Source organism: Carex rostrata, chromosome 26 (genome assembly GCF_964058835.1).
Source record: "Carex rostrata chromosome 26, lpCarRost1.2, whole genome shotgun sequence".
In the NCBI taxonomy this organism is placed as follows: Eukaryota; Viridiplantae; Streptophyta; class Magnoliopsida; order Poales; family Cyperaceae; genus Carex; species Carex rostrata.
The window spans coordinates 793,573-799,176 of record NC_135943.1 but is presented as its reverse complement, the minus strand read 5'-3'; the positions used below and the strand labels follow the sequence as shown (position 1 = coordinate 799,176).

Below are 5,604 nucleotides of genomic sequence, written 5' to 3'. Positions count from 1 at the left end.
AATAGAAAAATGCTGGGTAGTAAAAAGAAATTGTTAAGTAATTTATGAAAGAATTTACCCTCAAAGTTAATTGATCTCTATCACTAGATCAAAAGTTAGTTCTTTCCATTGAACCTCTAGTTATTAGAGTGGATTATTTCCAACGCTATATGGATTATGAATCATATAATTTCAGAAGTCATTTTTATATTATCAAATCACAGTAATTGAGGATGGTTCAAATGCCTCCATTATGTTTCCATTCATAAATCTTCAATAACTTAAAAGACTTAAAACTCAAATGTCAAATAAAACCTTTAGATAATTAGATATAATCTATATCATATCTAAAGAACAATACACAAACCATATAACAAAATTAAAATTAATAAAGTGATGAACTTTACATTAATACAGTGAAATTAAAAACTTTACATCCATGAATAGTCATTAAAAAATCTTTCATCTTGGTAATTTTTTCTTATACTATAATTTACCTCCCACTGCAATTATTTCATCTTTTCTCTTGCTAATAATGCTGGAACAAGACAAGGTATGACCATATCTTCCAGCAATCACCATTCCTTAGAAGTTTACAAACGAACCGAGGAGCTTTGCAATCACAAACACCCAGAAAAATCTCCAGTAATACCCTTCTCTTGCAGTACAGAATTGGTCTCCACTCTTTTAGCCTCGGTAATCCCCATTCCTTAATCTCGGGTTGCAGCAACCATATTATAACATGGAATCCAGCTCTTATTCAAGGTTCAAAGTCCAGTTCCTTTTTCACCAACTTTTCATGCTGAAAATGATTCCAGATGTAGAGCAACTTACATAAAGGACATTGGATCTCTCTCAAATAAGTTGTTTATTCGGGGATGCGTTTTTGGTGCCGGAATTGAAATGTAATTTCCTCTCAGTTGACCATATTAGCAACCAGGGTGCCAACATAATATTCTCTTCTTCAGGTTGTATAATAGAAGACCATTCATGTAGTTGGAAGAGGGTGCAAGGTCGACAATTATTTCATCCTGGATGAACATGTCCTGCATAATACGTAGAGGAGTTATATGTAATGTCAAGAGTAATATTAATACATACAAGGTGGGTAGAATGACAGGGTAAAGAGAAAGCTTCAAGCCAAACATTCTTGAATCAAACAAGTTCTCAGTGTAGTGTTAGTACACTGGTGCATGCATGCAACCATTGTTTAATTTTAATTTAAACCAAAAATCAAGGATTATCAGCAATTCCACATTTAAAATAAAGGAAGAAAAAACTATGTATACATGCAGATTTGTTAGCATCCATGGATGTAAATTTCCAAACTTGCACAGAGTCCACTTGATAGCAAATTCAAGGCCTCCCTGTAAGAGTGGTCCTTGTTGGACCTGTAGGATTAGATTGCGCATTCAAAGAATGCGGGATTTTGAGTTTTTATTTTTAATTATACTTCAATTCAAACATAAAAACTGTTCCCTGTAAGAGAGGTCTTTGTTGGACCTGTAGGACTAGGTCGGATTCAAAGAATGCGGGATTTCGAGTTTTTTATTTTTTTAATTATACTTCAACTTTTTTTATATTTAGTAATTTTTAATTTCAAACATACAAACTGTTCCCTGTAAGAGAGTGGTCCTTGTTGGACCAGTACGACTAGGTGGGATTTCGAGTTTTTTTTTTTTTTAATTATGCTTCAACTTTTTGAATATTTAGTATTTTTTAATTTCAAACATAAAAACTGTTTACCTTTTACCTTACTGTTTACCTAATTTGTTCCAGAATCACATTTTTCTTATTATTTCCAATTTGTTAGACATTTTTTGTGGACAATATTATAAAACCAAAAAAAAAAAAAAATTGCACTTGTTTCCTGAATTACTGCTTCCCTGCTGAAATTACAATGGTGGTAAATAGAGCTACTATTTCTGATGGAATTTACTCCACCTCTGTTTCTTTCAAACCCTAACTAAAGTGTTGAATACAATGGTGGTAAATAGAGTTATGTTTTTGAATTATTTTTAGATTTTGGTTGAGCTAAATTCTTCTTCATCAACTTTTAAGTTTGATTGACAAGATTTTATTCCAAATCAATTCTACTGAACTCTCCTATATTTCATTCAACTCTTGCGATCTTCTACCCGATCAGAGTATAAGCAAAAAAGGTATGACATTTATAACAATTAAAACACTACATTCTAGCTTCCCTTCATTTTTAAGTAAACAGCCGCTTTTAATTTCATTCTACTGTAAATGAACCCTGGCAATAGGGGACGATAGCTTGCATCTATTGCAACTTTGCAAGTCTATGAAAATAAAGATATAAAAATTGAGAAAGCTAAAGAGAGCTAGGAATAGTAAAATAAAATATTGAAGCATACCAAATGGAGCTGATTGGGGAATCAACACCTGCACACAAAAAAAAAATAAAAAAATAAAAAAAATCTAAGATTAGAACAAAATTAAATGATACAAGGTATATCGGAACAGATCAGTGGATTGATTAGATCATACCTGAAAAGGAAAGAGCCATAGTCTCGGATTTTGGTACTGCACACATTTTAACACCACATCGCCAGAGGTAATCCGGGTTCCACCAATCAGCCTCAATTTCACTCATCCCAACAGCTCTAAAGCCTCAGATCAGGCGATTAGTGTTTCTCCTCTTTCTCTTTCTCTTTCTATTAATCCAATATGACGATAGAGAGGAACGGTCGCCCGACCAGGTTTGCTTTATCAGCTGAGGTGCTTTTCGATTGCGGCGGGGAGAAGACACGCTTGTTTAGGGTTTGGTGAGATCGCAAAATTGGGAAATGAAATTAAGGTCTCTAGAATAAATGAGGTGAACCTGGAGGGGGTTGGATTCCCACGAGTAAACAAAAATTTGAGTTTAGATTGGGACTAATCCGGCCCAAACGAAATGCACGGAGATTCTTTAATATTCGTGCTAGAGCAGATTGAACGTCCAGAATTAAATTCAAAATTTGAGTTACTTTAGGATATTCAAATTCCCTAGAGCAAGGGTTTTGAGTTCAGGAGGTGAACTTCGAGTGGATTTTTTTTTTAAATTACAATTAAACAAAAAAAGTTAAAATAAAAGAAGTACCGCTTGAGTGATTTTAAAATTACTCAATTTCTTTTTCTGCCTCCAAACTTCTTTTTGTACAAAATACTCAAACGATGCTCTGACATTATGAAATGAGGAGGATAAATGTGTTTTTTACGTCATCATTATTTTTTTATTTTTAAAATTGTAATAATTTTATTGTGACAATAAAATTGTTAAATATTATCTATATTATTTTTTAGAATAATTATAACAAACCCCCCACTCCCATCCCCCCATTTTCCCCGCACTCTCTCTCTTCCTTAACTGTCATATATCCCCCCACTAATTTTCCTAAAAGTTTCCTTTTATTCCCCCACTAATTATAAGAACCCCCCACTAGTGATTGGTAAACGGGCCGGGCCGGGCGGTCCGGGCAAAACCCGGGCACGGGCACGGGTAGCCACGGTCACGGGCGTCACGGGCACACGGGTACAACGGGCCGGGCGTCACGGGTTTTTTTTTCAAAAATTCTGCCCTGCCCGTTTAATACCCGTGCCCGTCACGGGTTCGGGGGCAGGACGGTCCGGGTACCGGGGGCTGGGCGGTCCGGTCCGGTCCGGGTTCGGACCTGTTTTTTTTTTTTTTTTCTGTTTTTCTGTTCTGGTTTTTTTCTTTTGGTTTTTTTTTCGGTTTTTTTGTTCTGTTTTTTTGGTTCTGTTTTTTTGGTTCTGTTTTTTTTTCTGTTTTTTGTTTCTGTTTTTTTTCAGTTTTTCTGTTCGGTTTTTCGGTTCTATTTTTTTTTGTTCTGTTTTTTTTTTCGTTCTGTTTTTTTGTTCTGTTTTTTCGTTTTTTTTTTTTTGTTCTGTTTTTTCTGTTTTATTTTGCTGTTTTTTTTGCTTTTTTTTCTGTTTTATTTTGCTTTTTTTTTTTGCTGTTTTTTTTTTCTGTTTTTTTTTTTTTTGAAAACCAATAAATTATAAATATAAATTCATACCAATTTAAACTCATTTGACATGGTTGTATATTTGAACTCAATAATTTTTGTTATAATAAAATATAAATCAAAAATTTCTTAAATCAATTATTTTAAAAATAATTAAGCTCTTATTTTAAAACAATAGATTAAAAAATGAAAGTTACCCTCCTCTTTTATTTCGGGCTTGGGACCGGCTATGTAAAATAACATAGGCAGAGTTCTAACTTTTTTTTTGTTAGTAATTTTTCGTAAAAATGAATAATTTAAAAACTAATTGAAATATTTAGAAATTTCTAATTTAAAAAATAACCATAAAAATTAAATCTAACATCTTTATTTAACCTATTAAAAATAAATCCGAATTTCAAAATATAAAATATAACCTATTCAAAACAAGTCTAATTACTTCACATATTAAAAAAAAAAAATCTAACATCTTTATTTAACCTATTAAAAATAAATCCGAATTTCAAAAATAAAATCTAACCTATTCAAAACAAATCAAATTACTTCACATATTCAAAAAAATAAATCTAACATCTTTATTTAACCTATTAAAAATAAATCCGAATTTCAAAATATAAAATATAACCTATTCAAAACAAGTGTAATTACTTCACATATTCAAAAAAACAAATCTAACATCTTTATTTAACCTATTAAAAATAAATCCGAATTTCAAAATATAAAATATAACCTATTCAAAACAAGTGTAATTACTTCACATATTCAAAAAAATAAATCTAACATCTTTATTTGACCTATTAAAAATAAATCCGAATTTCAAAAATAAAATCTAACCTATTCAAAACAAATCTAATTACTTCACATATTCAACAAAATAAATCTAACATCTTTTATTAACCTATTAAAAATAAATCCGAATTTCAAAAATAAAATCTAACCTATTCAAAACAAATCAAATTACTTCATATATTCAAAAAAATAAATCTAACATCTTTATTTAACCTATTAAAAATAAATTCGAATTTCAAAATATAAAATATAACCTATTCAAAACAAGTGTAATTACTTCACATATTCAAAAAAACAAATCTAACATCTTTATTTAACCTATTAAAAATAAATCCGAATTTCAAAAATAAAATCTAACCTATTCAAAACAAATCTAATTACTTCACATATTCAACAAAATAAATCTAACATCTTTTATTAACCTATTAAAAATAAATCCGAATTTCAAAAATAAAATCTAACATCACATATTCAAAACAAATATAATTACTACACATCTAACAAATCTAATATAAACTAAATAAATCTAACAAATCTAACATAAAATAAATCTTATAAATCTAATTACTTAACAAATTTAATAAATCTAACATTCAATAAATATAACAAATCTAATTACTTAACATTCAATAAATCTAACATAAACTAAATCTAACATTCAATTTAAATTCTAAATTTTTTCTACAAAAAAAAATCTAACATTCAATATTTCAATCTAACAAAATTTAATCTAGCAAAATTTAATCTAACAAAATGTAATCTAACAAAAGTTAATGTTACCTTTTTAATTTCGTGGGAAAATCTTCGAGAATACCTTCAAATTCCCTTTCCGTTTGCGTGTTTGTGT

General features: G+C 29.9%; 1 long non-coding RNA gene across 1 annotated transcript; it reads right to left on the bottom strand.

Moving 5' to 3' along the window:
- Positions 1–342: 342 nt before the first annotated feature.
- On the bottom strand, positions 343–2,794 carry LOC144544156 (uncharacterized). The gene is made up of 3 exons (XR_013508153.1): positions 2,491–2,794; positions 2,358–2,385; positions 343–1,025 (listed from the first exon to the last, which is right to left on the bottom strand). It is a non-coding gene; the product is annotated as an uncharacterized LOC144544156 (long non-coding RNA).
- Positions 2,795–5,604: the final 2,810 nt, after the last annotated feature.